Source organism: Vulpes lagopus, chromosome 8 (assembly GCF_018345385.1).
Source record: "Vulpes lagopus strain Blue_001 chromosome 8, ASM1834538v1, whole genome shotgun sequence".
Lineage (NCBI taxonomy): Eukaryota > Metazoa > Chordata > Mammalia > Carnivora > Canidae > Vulpes > Vulpes lagopus.
This window is the reverse complement of record NC_054831.1, coordinates 16,995,207-17,013,088: the sequence shown is the minus strand read 5'-3', so window position 1 is coordinate 17,013,088 and position 17,882 is coordinate 16,995,207. Positions and strand designations below refer to the sequence as shown.

The 17,882-nt window shown below is 50.2% G+C and overlaps 1 protein-coding gene across 5 annotated transcripts in view; it reads left to right on the top strand.

The window, feature by feature from the left end:
• PEBP4 (phosphatidylethanolamine binding protein 4) overlaps window positions 1-17,882 on the top strand; it is a 248,890-nt gene that overhangs the window by 53,204 nt on the left and 177,804 nt on the right. The window lies entirely within an intron of this gene.

Below are 17,882 nucleotides of genomic sequence, written 5' to 3'. Positions count from 1 at the left end.
GCTCTTCTGGGTGACTTGAAGCCTTGTGCAGGGCCGTCTGGGTTGGGTCTCATGTTCCCAGATGGCTGATGTCATAAGCACATGCCTTCCTTAGAGCATTCCCATGGCCTTGGAGGAGGTTGGGGTGGGTAGGAGGGCTGCAGACGAGGAGTGTGAGTGGAACTCTGGGACTGCTCCGTCGAGGCCTTTCCCGGTTCCTGGAGCATAGGTACAGACCAGCTGGTGTGTGCTTTGAAGTCGGCAGAGACAAGGAAGAGAGAGCGTCCTTTCCCAAGGTGCGAGGTGGTGGGGCTTTCAGAATGATCTTTAAATGGGGAGGAGCTAGTTGGTAATGGGCAGTGCTCCTCACGGAGGCTAAGCAAGCAGAGCTGTGCATCTTGACTCCGTCTTTGCGACATGAAACACACCTAACATTTTTAGGAATTGGAAATAGCTATTCTTTCTACTAGGAAATGACCAGTACTGTCTTGTTCCGGATGCTTCCCTTAGTTAGGGGGTGTAGTAAGCCCAGGGAAGTGGGACTGTGGCTGGGGCTTCCAGTGGCCAGGCCATGTCCTGGTGGCGCTGCTCTGGTGTTAAGGCCACTGTTTGTTTCTTCCTTGATTCCTGGGTCACACCGAGTCCCCAAAGTGTCAGTACTGGAGGGTGACTCTCGCTTCATCTGCTGTGTTTTAGTAGGAGGTACCAATGCCAACCTACACACGAGGCCTGTGATGTGTCCAGGAATCAGGTCACAAATGGGTGGAGACAGAAGGGCCCCAGGGATGCGACCACATGCACATCACCAGCCCTCTGGTCCCCTCTGTGCACTGCGGGAGGGAGAGGCCACTGCTGGCTCTTCCCCTCTGCCGAGCCAGCCTGGGGACAATCAATGCTGCTGTTCATCAGGTCTGACAGTGGTCATGACAAACACAACAAAATAGCAAGTTCTAGGGTGGGGGGAGCACAGGTTACTCAGATGTAGAGGGTAGATTTTTCTCGCTTTCTTGAACTGTTTTCACTAGCAGGGAACCAATAGACTGTGATGTGTCCCACAACTTATGAGCTTGAAAACATGAAGCTTTGACCCGCTATTGTGTTTGCAAACATCCTTTCCTCCAGGAGGCTAAGCACGCAGGTAATGAGGAGGCCTTCCCAGTCTCCTCTCCCTCAACCCCTCCAGGCCTCGCAAGTGAAGATGCATGCACACGCACGAGCACACGTGCACCTGTCAGCTCTCCTCCCTGGAGGCCTTCGGCCTGGGTCACATGGGTGGACGTGTGGGAGAAGCCGAGAAAACATAGGCCACTATGATTCTAAGTTGGATCAGGACGGGGGAGAGCTGCAGAAGCCGAGCAGAAACCCAGTCCTGTAGGGAAGAGTATAATGCTGCTCCTGGGATAAGATGCTTGACTTGGCCGTTGATTTGCTTGTCCTTGGCTTTGCCACTGAAAGAGTAATATGGTCGAATGGAATACTTTCTGGCAGCCCAGTGACTGTCCCCCCTGGGTGGGGGGTGGGGCGTGGGGGGGATTCTCCAAGGGCTCTATGCTGCGTGATCTTAGAGCAGATGTCCACTAGATGGCAGTGCAGACTTTGCTGACTGCCTGGTGTGCTTGGTTCGATGCAAGCTCAGAAGTCTGCATTAGATTCAGCTTGGTCTTCGCTGATTGTCCCTCCGGGTGCAGGCATAGAATGCAGAGAAGACCTCACCCCTTCCAGGTCATGAAATCTCCCACCCTGTCTCAGTCCAGAGGCGGGGTTGGGGGAGAAAACCTGGAAAATTATGAAGGACACAGAGCTGTGGTTAAGAAAGCCAAGGAGAGATTTCGCAAGGAAAAGATTGGTCAAAGTCGTGGAAACAAAGGAAGAAAAAGTAATATTCTACTACCACAGAACTCGAGTGTCTTCTCAGAAATGTAACTGGTGTTTGATAAGGCAGATTCAGTTAGAGTTTCTGAAAAAAAAAAAAAACACCGTTAATTGAGTGGTACCCACTTTATGCTGGATTGCTGGATACTATTCATGTATCATTTCACTTAACTTTTCATCAAAGTCTGCAAGTGAAGTATTTCTTCAGTTGAGACTGTTAGCGGCAAGTGACAAAAGCCAACTCTAACTGGCTTTTGCCAAAGAGGGAAGAAATTGTTGGTTCACAAACTGAAAACTCCAGGGATACCATCAGGCATGGCTGGATCCAGGTGCTCAAACAATGTCACCAGAAATCGATTTTTCCCTTTTCTCTACTTTTTCTTATGCTGGTTCTGTGTGTAAATAGACTCTTTCCTTGTGGTGGCAAAGACAATCCCATCAGCTTCAGATTTGTGTTCCTTGTTTATCAATCACAGTAGGAATAGATTGATACTATCAACCATTAAAAATCCCAGGATTTGTCCTGCTTAGATCATATGCCTATCCCTGAGCCAATGACCCTGGGTAGCCCCATTAAATCTCAGAGGCTGAGAGCAGAAGAGAATGGTTCCTCCAAAGGAGAATATTGAGTCAGAAAAACAAGAGAAGATCCTATGGAAGAAATTCATCAGAGCAAGTGCAGAGCTGGAAAGTGGCAGAGCCAGGGTTTAAACCCGGGTTTGCCCAACTCCAAATGCTTGACCACCAACCGGACTACTGGCAATAGCTCCCAGGGGAGACATCAGAGTGCTGGTACCGTTGGGGACTGGCTTGCTGAATGGGTTTCCTGGGATAGACAGCAGTGGTTGCTAAGGGTGGGGGGGGGGGTAGTTGGTGAAAGGGAAGACAGGCCAGGGACAATGAGAAAGGAGATAATGGGCAAAGCCTCCCTGAAGGGGTAGAGGGAGCAAACACCTCTAGAGAGTGACTGAAAAAGTTGGGGAGCAAGTGAATGTTATCTGGGAATCTCAGAAGTGTGGGCAGGGGAGCCTGAGTCCTTAGTGACAGAGAAGAGGATCGAAAGCATTTCCTTTGAGCCCAGGGACTAATGAGAAAGGGCAAGTAGGTAGTGACTGGCTATATAGGGACAGTGCCTTGTTCCTTTCTTTTTTAAAAAAAAGATATTTATTTATTCGTGAGAGACACACAGAGAGAGACACAGGCAGAGGGAAAGGTAGGCTCCCTGCAGGGAGCCCAGTGTGAGACTCGATCCCAGGACCCCAGGATCACAACCTGAGCCAAAGGCAGATGCTCCACCACTGAGCCACCCAGGTGCCCATAGTGCTTTGTTTCAAAGGTGATTAAAGCAACACCACCAAAGCAGCAGCTGCCAGCAGGCATGCCATGCCTTGGGAGCCCCCCCAACCACCACGGCCACTAAGCAAGGGGTGAGGCCCTGGAAGGAGGTGTGCATTGGCCTGGGACAGTGCCTCTGTGCCTACCAGAGCTCTTCCTGCCTGCACACCTTTGCTCAGGCCACTTGCCATTCTTGAGGATACCCTGCCAGCACCAAAATGCTTCTTCTTCTAAGAAGCCTTCCCTGACTGCCTCCCTCTTGGTCCTCTCCTCATTCCCTGGCTGGTCTCTTCTTTCTCTGAGGTTTTTAAATGTCCCCTACCCACCAGACCTGGCATTTACTTCCTTCTGTCTTCTATTATGGTTGCTTATTTCTATCACGCATAGCCTTGGCCAGTTTATAAGCTGTAGGAAAGTAAGACCACCCACAGACCCTACCAGCATGGCAGACTGCAGGTCAGCCGACTAGGTGAGTGAGTGAGAGAATGAACTAATGGCAGGTGGAAGGACACCTCCTGGAGTGTGAACCATGTGATGTGTGAGTCCCATGGCCTGCCTGCCTTTTAAACTGCTGGGTGCCTTGGCGAGTCTGGTGGACCCTGGGGCCAGAGCTGGTCTCTCCTCTGTCCAGGGTGGGTGTGGGCTTAGGGCTGGGAAGGGAGAAGCCAGGACACAAGTCCAGTGGGTTTCCCAAAAGACAAAGTGGTGCAGGGAAATGTGGATGGTCCTTGTGCCAACAGCCCCGAGAGCTGAGAGAGGTGTCGAAATAAGAAGAAGCTTTCTCCCCTGGTGCTTTGACAAACATTAAGAGGCAAATGTCTTAAAATGCATCCCTTTTCAAGACGATGCAAACTGAAAGGCCCCTGAGAAGCTTCTTGACTGAGACTCATTCTTCACCTTGAATTTAACCAGCTGGAATCCTTTTGAAGTGAAGAAATTGCCTTTAAGTGGGGAATGTGCATTACATTAGAGAGAAGGAACAAGGAGTCCTGCTGTCCCTCAGGTTTCCAGGCAGGCTCAGCGCCTTTCTCCTTCCCAGAAAACAGGTGACTCTGAGTGTCCTCCCACTGGGTGGGGCAGGCATATCCCCAGCTACCCCGGCCTGCGGTGTCTGTGTTGCTGCCTCCTGGGGGCCACCTCCTTGCCCTAATGGGCCCGAAGTAGAGCCACAATGCTGGACACATGTGGGAGAGTCACAGACTCTCTCTGCTGAAAGAGACCTCAGAGCTAACTAGCCTGCCTCCCATCCTTCTCTTTTTCTCTTTACACACAGAGCAGGAAAATAGGAGCTGCTGTGGCCACAAAATGATTAGCGGAGGCGGGACACAGGGCTCCTGATGCCCACAGTAGTGCTGGTTAGAGCAACCCCTGATGGATGGGGCACATTCCCTCATTTGGGGAAAGAAGGGGCAGAGGAGGAAGGTGCCTACATGCAGGGGGCAGCCAGGCGCATTTGCTCCTGGGGTGGCAGCCGGGCACAATTTAGTGTTAGGGGTAGGAAGTGATTCACTTAACAAATACTTATTGAACACACAGACACCATGTTGGTGCCTCGAAGTCAAAAACAAAAGGCGCCACCACGTAGCTCCCAGTCTAGGTGGAGAGACAGATGGGTGGGTGGCTGGCACGTGCAGGGTCCCATGTGTGGTCAGTGCTGTGATAGAGGAGCTGCAGGTACCGCCAGGACCAGGCAGGGGAGCCAAGCTGCATGGGAGTCAGGGGAGGCCTCCAGGAGGAGGTGACAGGGGTGACCTGAGGACAGCGAATAGGGAAGGCACAAAGAGGGGCCCCCAGCTGGCTGGTGAGGGATGAGGCTCAGGAGAGGAAAGGGCCACAGTGGAATGGGCCACACAAGCTGCTTGCCCTGGCATGGAGCCGGATTTGATTTTTAAAAAAAATTATTTATTTATTTATTCATGAGAGACACAGAGAGAGAGAGAGAGAGAGAGAGAGAGAGAGGCAGAGACACAGGCAGAGGGAGAAGCAGGCTCCATGCAGGGAGCCCGACTCGATCCCAGGTCTCCAGGATCACGCCCTGGGCTGAAGTCAGCGCTAAACTGCTGAGCCACCCAGGCTGCCCCAGATTTGATCTTGAAGCCAGGCTGGGGAGGGGCTGGGGAACCTGATAGGATTGGCAATTGGGGAGGGTGACTGTGGCTGTGCAGGTGGAAGAATGGAAGAAAGATGAGGTTGAAAGCAGAAAGAGCACCCCGCTGAAGCACTCAGTGTAGGTGAGAGCGTGGACCGTGGCATGGATTGGAGAGGTATAAAGAAGTCAAATCCATAGGGCTTGGCGACTGTGCAGGAAGGGGGGTAGTGGTGGAAGCAGGGCTGGTATGACCTTGGGGTCTCTGCGACAGTCTGGCAGGTGAGTAAGGGTGAAGCTGAGCATACGACTTGTCCTCCAAAATAAGACTCTTCAGAGAATGAACGGACGTGTGGTCGATAGTTATCAGAATGACAGGGGTGATAGGGCACTGTGCCATGATTATGGCTTCCAGCAAGGGACACAAGAGAACTAGATCTACAGGGACAGAGGCCAGTGGCAGCAACTCTGCAGACGCTGAATTTGGGAACCCTGTGTGCCCCCAGAGGCAGGTGCCCGATGTGTTGGCTGAGAAGAGAAGGCTGGAGGTCTAGATTTGGAGTCCCCAGTGTCAGGGTGTGGAAAGTGGAAGCTTTGAGGTGGCGGGACTCACTGGGGGGAGCATACGGAGTGGTCACCTGCAGCCGGCCTGCAGAGATCAGACAGGTAAGGGAAAAAGTGTATCTGGCCTAACCCAGCCAGCTATTGGCAAGCCCAAGGATGGAGGAGTGAGCTAGAAGAGGCCATGGCGGGGTGGGCCCCACACACCAGAAGTTTGCAAGGAGACCAGGGCCACCTGAGCTATTTAAATGCTGGCAGGAAAGAGCCAGTGGAAAGGACAAGGCTGCATACAGCAGAAATCGGAGATAATGGGCCCACTGGAGAGGTTTGCATCTGAGAAGAACCACGGGATGGTGGAGGTCAACAAAGAGCAGATTTCCGAGTTCCTCACAGGTCAAGGGTGGGAACCACAGAAGACGCTTCAGAGGCCCCAGGCCCGGGCACGGGGGTGAGCAGACATGAGAGGAGGGGAGGCCGGTGTGCTTACCATGCCAGCGGCAGCCCCAGGAGGGGTGAGGGGTCTCCCAGTTGGAGCACAGGCAGCAGAGCCCCTCACACAGGGATGAGATGCCATCTGGAGGCTGGAAGGGCTTTGGGCGTGAACGTGAGAAAGTACACTTTGTGGGCATTCCAGACACAGCTCAGGAAGGTGCAGGGCCAGAGGGGCAGGAATGGAAGAAGGTGGCTGCCCAGCTCAGATTCTGGGGGAAGCAGCTGCACGGCCAGAGGCACCCAGAGGCAGATGCTCAGATTTGGCAAATTCCCCGGCACTGCTCTTGAGGATGGACAGAGGAGTTCCAGAGCTGGGACCTGGGAGCAGATGGCAAATCCAGGACAGGGTGGGGGTGGGGGGTTCACCGATTCACCAAGTGGTAGAGAGAACGCTTGACCTGCAACCCTAACCCAGGGCCTGATGTGTGACACAAGCTTAGTAACTTGGGTCAGTTGTCATTGTGAGAGACAGGCCTGTAGTCTGGAGGGTACAAGGCGAAGAAGGGTTTGGGCTTCTGGAGGCTCTGGGAGGCCTGTGGGAGTTTGAGGCTCAGAGTCAGGGAGGGGGGCTGACGGGTGGAGCCAGGCCTGGGAAGACAGGTGAGGAGAGCGCCCAGTGCCCCAGTGAGGATGTGCAAGGAGAACCTGCTCATTTGTCACTTCATCCTTTGTCCCTGGCCACAGTCTGCTGAAATCCCTGAGGCCGCTCAGCCCTCTGCTGAGGTGCTATCTCTGGCCATGACAGGGCCCAGTGAAAGAAGGGCAACGCTTACCGCCACTTCTAACCCTTGCAGAATTTGCAGTTGCAGAGAAACTTGTCACAGGATCCTCCCAACAAGGTTGGGAGCTGGACGGAGTAGGGATTAGCCCCTGTAATTGCAGATAAAGGGCCCTCCCAAGATCACACTTCCCAAAGCTGGAAAGTAGAAAAATTCAGCCTTAGATCCCTTCCAATCCACTGCCTTTCAGCTACATCATTTTGCCTCTTGATTCCATCCTCGTTACTTTATTTTTTTTTTCCTCGTTACTTTAAAACATATGAGGTTCCAGGTTGTTTCATGCATAGGCATTTTTGCCGCCAACGTTTTTACTGCACAATTAATTACAAGGCAGCTTTGCTGCAGAAGTAAAGTCATGAAAAATAAAAGAGGGACATCCATTAAAAACTAATAACAAAATTAAAAAGACTTTATTGTGAAATACAAAATATTTGAGCGTATTAAGAATATGTAGTGCAGCTTCGTGGCATCTCTACACAAATAATTGATTTTGCAGATCGTACCTAGGTACTTGTTTTCAAAGCCTTCCCTTCATGGCATCATACATTTTTTTCCCTTGTTGACTCGTCTCCTTCTTTAGCACCACACTTTTTCTCTTTTCTTTTCCTCTTTTTTTTTTTCCACTAAAATTTCTTCCTTCATTGAGAGAGGTTATTAGTTGCCAAATATGAGGATGCACACAGGCAGCCAAGCTCTGTATGGTGTGGTGACAGCCTTCTAGACCGTTGTTTGTTTATGGCACCTGGTCCCGTGTCTGCTGGTCGACATTCCCAAGTTCTACGATAAAGGTGGTTTGAAAAACCCTGCGTCACTGTAGGGATGCCCTAGGAGGGTTTAGACTATATGGGATAATAAGATGGAGCAGGGATCCCTGGGTGGCGCAGCGGTTTGGCGCCTGCCTTTGGCCCAGGGCGCGATCCTGGAGACCCGGGATCGAATCCCACATTGGGCTCCCGGTGCATGGAGCCTGCTTCTCCCTCTGCCTGTGTCTCTGCCTGTGTCTCTGCCTCTCTCTCTCTCTCTCTCTGTGACTATCATAAATAAATAAAAATTAAAAAAAAAAATAAGATGGAGCAGTGAAACCAAACTTTCAGTTGGTTACTTTTCAACTTTTATGGCACAATTGCCTTAGGGCCAATTACTTATGCAAAGGTGTTTGCAGTAGGGATGCTCCCTCGTGTCTGCGCTGGACTCGGGGTGCCACTGGTGCATCTGCTGGCTGGGGTAGGTCCTGGTGGAGGCCTCCTGTCTGCTCCTCCACTGGACACCGCAGCGGGAGCCAGAGACTCGAGCAAAAATGAACCCCAGCCCGGCCCAGGACCAGCAGCACCTGGGGGAGGTAAGCATGTGAATGATTGTCATTGCAAAAAAAAAAAAAAAAGAAAGAGAGAAAGAAAGAAAGAAAGAAAGAAAGAAAGAAAGAAAGAAAGAAAGAAAGAAAAAGAAGAAAGAAAAAGAAAAAAAAGGAACACGGGAGTGCTTGTGTGGCTGTTTTGCTCCTGGGCGGCTTCAATAGGAAGCTTCTTGGCCTTGATCGTTATTTCCAGTCCTCTTTATCCCCCACCACCTTTCCTGTCGTTATGCTCACTGCTCCAGGGTTTGCAAAACTTCTGGCCAGACCTGAGCCTGACCTTCCCGGAGCTTTTTAATCAAGCCGCCTGTCCCCCGCCCCAACCCTCCCCCAGTCCCAGTAGTGCTCCTCCAAGCACAGGCAAACAGGGTGTTTGCTCGGTGGTTGGGCAGCTGATGTCGGCTGAAAGCTTCCAGTCAAGTGTGGGGAAACGGGTTCCAGATGTTTCTCAGATCAAATAATGTTTCTTTGAAAAAAAAAAAAAAACTGTGTGGGCCGCCGCTCCTTGAAGGGGGCATGTGGGATCTGAAAGGAGAGTTCACTGGGTTTGCATCCTGGTTTTAAAAAAAAGGTCATTCAGCAAGTGTCTGTGTGGGGCACTTTGCGTGTGTGGGATCTGTTCAGAGCTGACCGTTGGGGGTGTGAGCAGAGGCTTCTTGGATTTTAAAATAGCTGCCGGGCCCTTGTGGGAGCCATTTGGAGAGATGAATACTCAAATTTTGAATGTACAGTGGCTTGTTGTCTGTTCTCATTGGAGAGAAAAGACGGTGGCCTAAAGAGGAGTTCAGAGAAGGGTTTTGAGGATTTTTGAATGAGGGAGGATGTTATTTGTTAACACTTGCAGTCTTGGGGTGGGGTGTGGGGGAGATGGAAAATCCTGCCCTGTGGGGAGCAGCTGCCAGGACAAGGTCCCCTCCCAGTGGGCACAGACCTGAGGCTGGGGCCGGGGGCCGGCAGGGCCGGTTGCCACCCCATCTGGACTTTGAGGTATCTCATTCTCTTACCAGTGCATCCTCGATGCTGGACAGCATGTGGTTTTGGCCCATGTGGCCCTAACCACAACTATGTGGGCCAGGCAGGGCAGAGACTCTGTTTCACAGATGAGGAAACAGCAGCTCATGGGAAATCATCTATTTAGTTTTTTAACAGACTTCATGTTTTAGAGAAGTTTTAGGTTTACAGAAAACTTGAGTGGCAAGTACAGAGATTTCCTAGATACCCCTTGACATCCCTCCCCCCAGGCATCCCCCACTATTAACACCCCCCACCGAGTGGTGCATTTGTTGCAACTGATGATCCTACACTGGCACGTTGTTCTCACCCAAAGTGCATAGTTTCCATGCGGGTTCCCTCTTGCTGCTCTACATTGTAGAGGTTTGGACAGATGGACATGACACGTATCCATCATTATAGTATCAGAGTAGTTCCACTGTTCTAAAAATCCTCTGTGCCCCGCCTACGCATCCCCCGACCCCTGGCAACTACAGAGTTTCTGCTCTCTACATAGTTTTTGCCTTTTCCGGAATGTTATAGTTGGAATCCTACTGTATATAGCCTTTTTGGATTAACAGAGCGCCAAGACTACCACCCGGGCCTCCTGACTCCAGTGCCGGCACCCTCTTTACCACACGGAGGTTAGGTAACACTGCCCATCTTTGCCCAAACCAGTGACCAGTCGTCCTGTGGCTTAGCTTCCCTTTTTGGGAATTGGGCTTCCCTCAACTGGATGTTTCTACTGAGACCTTGGAGCGGGCAGGATCTACTCACTCCTGCACCTGCTGTCAACTTGGGTGTTGCCACCATATGGTTTCCCATCTATCTCGGCAACTAGAATGTAAACCCCCTGAGGGCAGAAACCTTTATATGTTTGAAGACAGCAGGAGATAGAAAGCTTTTGTGTAGTGAAATCTGTGCTGTGATATGGAGCTAAGTGCAGGATGCTGGCAGGGGAGGGGCGGGTATCTCTTGGTGACAAGAGGATAAGCGTTCCGGTTTTCAAAGCACTTTCCCTTGTCATGACAGTTATTATCTCCAATCAGTCCCAAGAGGTGGGCCAGGCAGGTGTCTCTGTCTACACCAAGGATCCTTGGTCCAGGGATGGCCGGAGAAAGTAGATGTGCAGCCTCAGAGCCCAGCACTCATCTACTTGTTGCCTCACACACCATTTGGGCCTCCTCACAGCCTTGTGGACATTAGCGTGCCCTAACGCCCAGATGTGTTAAGTGGAATGATGAAGCTCGGGCTCGAACCCTTGGCTCCTGTACTGTGCTCTTCTTTCCTTGCATCCCTGTCATCCCTAAGCATTTACCACATGACCACATCTACTGACTGTTTTCCACACGGTCAGGCTCTGTGCTAAGTGCCCCGTGAGGTATGATCACCTTCATTTTCCAAGCCAGGAAACCGAGGCACAGAAAGATTCCAGAGCTCATGAGTGACAAAGTTAGGATTTGAACCCAGGTCTGTACGGTCTCCTCCTCCTGAGAGTAGAAGGCAACCTGCAGTGTGCCCCCAAATGGCCTGAGCTATTTCCCAACAGCCACCTCAGTCACCCAGCTCCAGGTCCAGGGAAGAAGCCAGCCCCTCCCTTTTCAGATGGGTCTCACAATATCAAATAACTTAGGGGTGGGACATGGGGGCGTGCAGGAATGCACAAGTCAGAGACCCTTGGTTTCTTCCCCATCTATAGGTCTGCACTGCTAACCTAAGGGAGAGGCAGGGTAAGCCATCAGACGTCCTAATTTCCGTGTCTGAGTTCTTTCTGTCGCAGTTAGGAATGCAGAGGGCCCATGCCCATGGCCTGGAGGGCTAGACCTGTCCTGGGCAGAGGCAGGCAAGGCCTAGAGGGGCCGAGAAGGGAAGAGGGCCGGGCCTGGCTCCTAGGCGTGGCTCTCCAGGCCCGGGGTGTGGGAAGGCATAGAGAGCCTCTTGCGGTCCCCTGGGGTTGCAATTCCAAGAGCCAACACCAGAGGGAGACAGGCGACTGTCATCCTGCCCCGGGCGAGGCGAGCCCGCAGGCCAGCAGGGAAGGCACTGCCCAGGGCCCCCAGACAGTGGAGCCTGGAGCCCGCAATGGAGCTAAGGAGGGTTCTGGATTTGGGCTGGGCGTGCACGCCTCTCTGCCAGACCCCTCATCCCGACTCTCCCTTTGCCGGTTGGTTGTGGAAATGCCCTTCTACTCAAATACAAATATCCCTGGACTGGAATTCGTTGAGCCAGGGGCCACCAACTGAAAATGCCCTCAGGGCCCAGGCCCTAATTAGGGGGAAGAAATGAACAGTTGGACGGAAAGCAGGGCCAGGGAGACCCGTTTGCTCTGAGAATCCCCCCACATCCCACCTGGCATTAAAAAATGTTTACAGTCGTGCCTCTGCTCATCCCCAGTCTTCCCTGACTTGCAGAGACTGTTCCACTTCCTGAGCATGAATAGTCCGGTGGGAATGAGAATCGCTGGGTGTCAGAGCTACTCCCTGGGTTTTGAGTGCACCCAGAGCTGGGGGGTTAGTAGGAGACGCAGCCAGACTGCGTTTTGCCCAGACCTTGTCTTGTATCTTAGCTCTGTTGCTCATAACTCTGACCTTTGCTCTTCTCTTTACTCCTTTTCCTTGCCCTAAAATGGGTATAACATCCATTTCTGGGTAAGACCCAGTGACCAATCTCTATCCTAATCCTCTGGTCTCCCCAGTAGCATTTGACCCAGTTGGTCACTTCCTCCTCCTAGATATCCCTGCGACCCTGCTGCTGGGACCCACACTCTCTGGATTTGCCTTCACCCTTTACGGTTCTTCACTTCCCAATCTCCTTTGCTGGCTGCTGGTCGTCTCTCCCCAGCCTCTTGCTGTAGGATATCCCAGGCATCAGTGTTTGATCTTCTTATCTTTTTCTATACTTTCTCCCTTGTAGTCTCATCCAAGGTCATGACTTCAAATGTCATCTCTATGATGCCCTAGTCACATGGCCACTAGGGTATCTCACAGACCCCTCAAATGCAACATGTCCAGCCCGAGGTGCCCGTTCTCTACCCTCCCCCCAAACCTGCTCCAAATGCTCAATACAGTGGCCAAGATGAGCCTTTAAATCTGCAGGTCATATCAGTTTCATTCTCTGCTCAAAATCCTTCCATTTCCCCCCAATTCACCTGAGTAAGAGCCACAGTGGTCAACTCACAATGGATTACAGAACCCTAGAACCTGGGCCACTGTCACTTCTCTGACCTCAGTTTCTACCATTTTTTGCCTTGTTCACTTGGCCTCCTTTTTGTGTCGACCACACTAGGCATGCCTTAGGCTCTTTCCCCTCATATCTCCATGGTGCACATCCTTACCTCCTTCAGATCTCTGCTTCAAGGTCATCTTCTCAGGGAGGCCTTCCCATCTCCCAGCCCTGCTCCTCCGGAGCCCCCTAGTCCCTCCCCACTTCTATCATATTTACACCTTCTAAAGCACATATAATTCCTTCATTTACTATGTTTGTTCATTTGCTCCACCCCTACTCCATAGCTAAGATGTAAGTTTCATGAAGGCAGGAATCTTTGGTTTATTTATGGGTGTATTCCACACGCTAGAAGAGTCTCTGTCACATGGTAGGCACATCATATTTGCTGAGCGAAAGTTATTGGATAAAGATTATGAGAGATCATGTATTTAGAGACTTCAGTGCCAACACGGGGAGCATTGGACAAATGGTGGTGGTGGTTATAATCTTCTCTGATGCGCAGGTGACTAGTGCAGCCTGTAACACAACAGCCGAGGTAGGGTGATGGCTGGAGGACAGGGTATTCAAGATAGAGGGTTGTAAGTAAGTGTGTGTGTGTATGTGTGTGTGGTGTGTGTGTGCTTTAAGGGTTTAAGGAGAGAAAATGGAGAGGGGCAGATAAAAGGGAAATATTTTATGCCTGGTTGAAAAAGAATAGATCTACAAGGCTGGACACAGGGCTATGCAGAGAGTGGGCACTCAGTAAACATGTGGAGTGAATGAGCAACCCCCTTGCCTTGTTAGTACCTGCAGAGTTGACTTTGGAAACTGAGCAAAACCCCTCAGTAAAAAGTTTTGGGGGCTGGGTTGAAATAGGGATGACAGAGGCATCTGTCCCCTGAGGCTGGGTTGAAATAGGGATGACAGAGGCATCTGTCCTCTGAGGCTCCCCTGAGGCTGGACAGAGGGGGCACCTGCAGTGGCATCTTCCTGGATGCTGGACAGAGCTAACCACCCTGTGCTCAGGATGCCACCCTCCTGTCTGGTACCTACTGCCTCTCAGGCCCTTGGAGGGAGGCTGGATGAAAGAGACAGTCCACATCTTTGGGGAGCTGATGTCCCAGGCTCCTCCTTCCCTCAGTGCCTCTTCATGAGAACTTGGTACCTGATGAGGCCCAATGCCAGCAGAACTGCCTCTAGCTCTTCATCCTGCAAATAGAGTGATGGTTAATTTCAGGTCTGGAATCCAGTCCCTGGATTTTTTATTTTATTTTAAGATAAGATTTTATTTATTTATTCACAAGAGACACACAGAGAGAGAGAGAGGCAGAGACACAGGCAGAGGAAGAAGCAGGCTCCATGCAGGGCGCCCGACATGGGACTTGATCCTGAGTCTCCAGGATCATGCCCTGGGCCAAACAAAGGCAGGCTCTAAACCGCTGAGCCACCCAGGGATCCCCAGTCCCTGGATTTTTAACATGGTAAGACTGGAGTCTGGTGATCCCCGTCCTCCACCTCTCCCATCTCAGATGGGAAACAGAGCCACATGAGGTGCACCTTTTCCAGTGTGTAATCGCAGAGCAGTTATTCATTGCTTCCATTCACTCGCAAAAACCTGGGGCCCCGTGGAAAGCTGCCTGCCAGGCTGAGCGCTCCTGGAAGGCAGAAGCAACAGGTCAATTCCTGCATCTCCCGGCAACCATCTCTGACCCGACTCCAGCCTTAGGACCACTAGACAAGCAAATTCAGAACCCCACCTCTACGTGGAATCCATAGGGAGTTTAGAGCAGTCGATGTAAATCCCAAACCACACAGCCATAAAATAACTGGAAAAGCAACATACAGGTGACTATTTCTCTGATCTCAGGGTGGAGAAGGTCTAACCATAAAAATCAGAGGACAAAATCAGAAACGAAAAGAAGGATGGATGTGAGTTACAACAATATTTGAAACTTCTACACTTTAAAAATGCCGTAAACAAAATAAAAACCCAATGACAAACTGAGAGAACATATGTGCCACAAATATGGCAAAGGATTATTATCTTTATGCATAAGGAGCTCTTATAAATCAATAAGGAAAAGATGAATACCCCATAGAAACAGAGGGGAAAGGATGTTAGTAGGTGATTATGTAAATAAGAAAATTTATTAAAAAATATGGCAGGGGAATGCTTCAATTAAAGGAGATGTAATTTTTATAAGTAGTACGGACTTCATTTAAAACCAACCAAATTTCAGTTTGGGGTGGTTTTTTTTTTTTTCTTTTTGAAAGAAGAGTATACATTACAGGTAAAAGTACAAATCTTCAACCTTTCCAGAGGGTGATTTGATAATGTGTGTTAAAATCATTAGCATGTTCATTGTGTTTGAACAGTAATTTTAGTTCTACGAATTTATTCTAATCTGATTACTTAATCAGATACATACACACAAATTTATGTAAAAGGCTGTTCATTGTAGTATTATTTAAAATAGCAAAAGAAAAAAGGAAAAGCACATAAATGTTCAACAATAGATTGGTTAAATAGAATATGTTCTATCCATATGAAAAAGTACCATGTATCCATTAAAAATCATGTTCTCGAAGAATATTTAAGGCTATTGGGAAGTCTTACAATATATTTTTAAGTGGAAAAAACCAAATGATAAAACAGTAATTTCACTACAGTCTCAATTTTCAAAAATTATATCTTTTTATGCATGGAAAAAAAAAAACCCTAGACGAATGGAGAATACATCAAAATGTTGACATTGGATCACCTCAAGTGGTGGGATTAAGGGTGATTTTTATTTTCTCCTTTACACTTGTCTGCAATTTCCATATGTTCTCCAATGAACATGTATTACTTTAATAATAAGAAAAAAAAATGCTATTTGGGGAGAAAAAGAGTGAATGCTAAGAGGAAAAGCTTCAGCTACCCAAATGGTCTGAGTGCTGGTTGCTGTGGAAACCGTAACTTTGAATTGCCCAACTTTTTGTGAATTACTTCCCTGCTCTGCAGGGTTAGTGCAAGGGCTGGATTCAGCGTTCCCCGGGTGTGGGCATGTGTCCAGGGGGATGGTAAAAATGGAAGGGCCCTGCCTCAGGCAAAGGTCCTCAAGGAAAGTCCTGGGTTTCGTTCTAGATCCCTCTTCCCTTCGAGGTACCTGTAGGGGATGCTGGGGCACAAGCTGCCCTGTGTGCACACGGTCTGGGGAGGCAGCAGAAACCCATGTGCTTCTCCACATCGGGTTCCCCAGTGCCTCTGTGGAGTATTTGGTGGTTCTCGTGAATCAGCCTTGCCCCACTCCCAGCTTGGTATCTAAGGATGGTGTCCCAGCATCTTTAGATGTGAGGAGATAGGGCAAGTGGCTTTTTGTGTCGATGGTAAAGATGGGGGTGCAACCAAGTCCCAGGGACATTTGCCCTAAGCTGAGCGTCTAAAGAAAACCCCAAATCCCAGCTTGAGCCTTGACCACTTGCTATCTTGCCTTCCTTCTCTTTGCCACCTGGAGAGCACTTCCTGTACTGAAGGGGGGACGGGGATGAAGCAGTACCCCCAGGGCCTTTCAGGAAGCTGAGAGGCTGGGTACCCTGAGTGCAAAGTCACTTTCATATGCCTATTCTCGGAATGAATGTCTCGCTGCCATTTGTGAATCCTGTTCCGAGCTCTAGGGTGTGGAGAACTGGTTGATTTATAGATCGAGGCAGCCACAAGTTGGAATTTTAAAAAGCAATGTGTCCTTTGAGCAGGAGCCCGGGCTGGGGGCTTTGCAGGCTGTCGCTTTGTCCCAGGGACCAGATGGAACTTGTTTTTCTGTTCACTTGGGGGTTTAACCCTTCATGCACTCCCTCCCCTACAGCCCCTTTTGGGAGGCACTGCCTTTGAGGCCAGGAGTCAGCCACAGAGGGAGAATCCGTGTACGTGAGCCTCAGTGATATTTATTGAAAATGCCTCATCTCTTCAATCCCCTGTCTCTGCCGGACCATTTTGTTTTATTTAGCATTCACTGGCGAGTGCCAGGCACTGTTTTAAGCACTTTAGAAATATTAACCCATTTACTCTTCACAACCACGATTATCCCTGTCTTACAGATAGGTAAACTGAGGCACAGATCGGTTAAGCAACTTGCCCAAGAGTCACACAGTCGGTTGGTGATGGGGGCAGGATTTGACCAGCTGTTTGGTTCTCAAATTTGTGTGTTTAATGACAAACTCATGGCTGCCTCTCAGACAGCAGGTAAAGGAATCCTGTTCTTAACCGTTCAGAGGTCCTGGGGTGATTCTCCCCACTTAAGCTATGGGAGCATAAGGGACCAGAGTGAGATGGAATACAAGTCCCAGGGGTTTGTGCCTGAAATATCACTGCCGTCCTGGGTTTGTCTGACCTGCTACCATGCCTATTCCTTCAGGCATGTCAGGCTGCAAGACCTCTATTTATAAGGTCTGTGCAATGTAAGCAGGAAAGTTCAGGGTTCAAGGGCTATCTCCACTCCACCTATGGCATGTGCAAACCCAGCGCTATCTACTACCGGGTGGAAGCTGGGGGGGGGCCCTGAGTGTGAATCCAGTCTTCTACAGGAAAAGCTTTGTGTCACATGCAGCTTCTCTCCAGCAGGGGCCCTGGGGTCAGCCTTTAGCAAACCCTCTTTCCCCTTTATGGAGCAGATCCCACAAGGTTCTTTGAACCTTTGGGAACATTGGAACCCTAACGCTTCCCAGGCAGAAGCTGTTCCTTACCCCCAGGGAAATCAGCATGGTTCTCCGGCCCCTTGCTACAGAGGCAGGATCTGGACAGAGGCCCGAGCCCGGCACTCACCAGGGCTTGGGGCTAGGGACCAGAGCTGCAGACACAGTGGGGTATCCAATGTGCCCAGGGCATGTGGGGAGAGGCTGTAGCCTCAGGAGAAGCTAATAAGGCATCAGACCCTAAAGAAAACTGCATGGGGTTGGTCATCCTCACCAGAATCACAAGTGCACAGGGGACACTGCCTCCTGCCATGCGGTTTCGGGGGTGGGGGGAGTGGGCAGGGAACTTGTAATGGTCTATTAAGGAAGGACGTAGGGCTTGGAGTCTGGAAGTAGGTTTTTGATAAAAATGGCAAACAATAATAGCACCCGTGAGAGGGAGCTGTTCTTTCTAAGCTCGTCTTCCAGACAATCACACCTTGCTCCTTTACATACTCAGACTGCTTATTTTAATCATGTTTTGTATGGCAGTCTTTCTAAAATTGGTTACATATGACCCTGC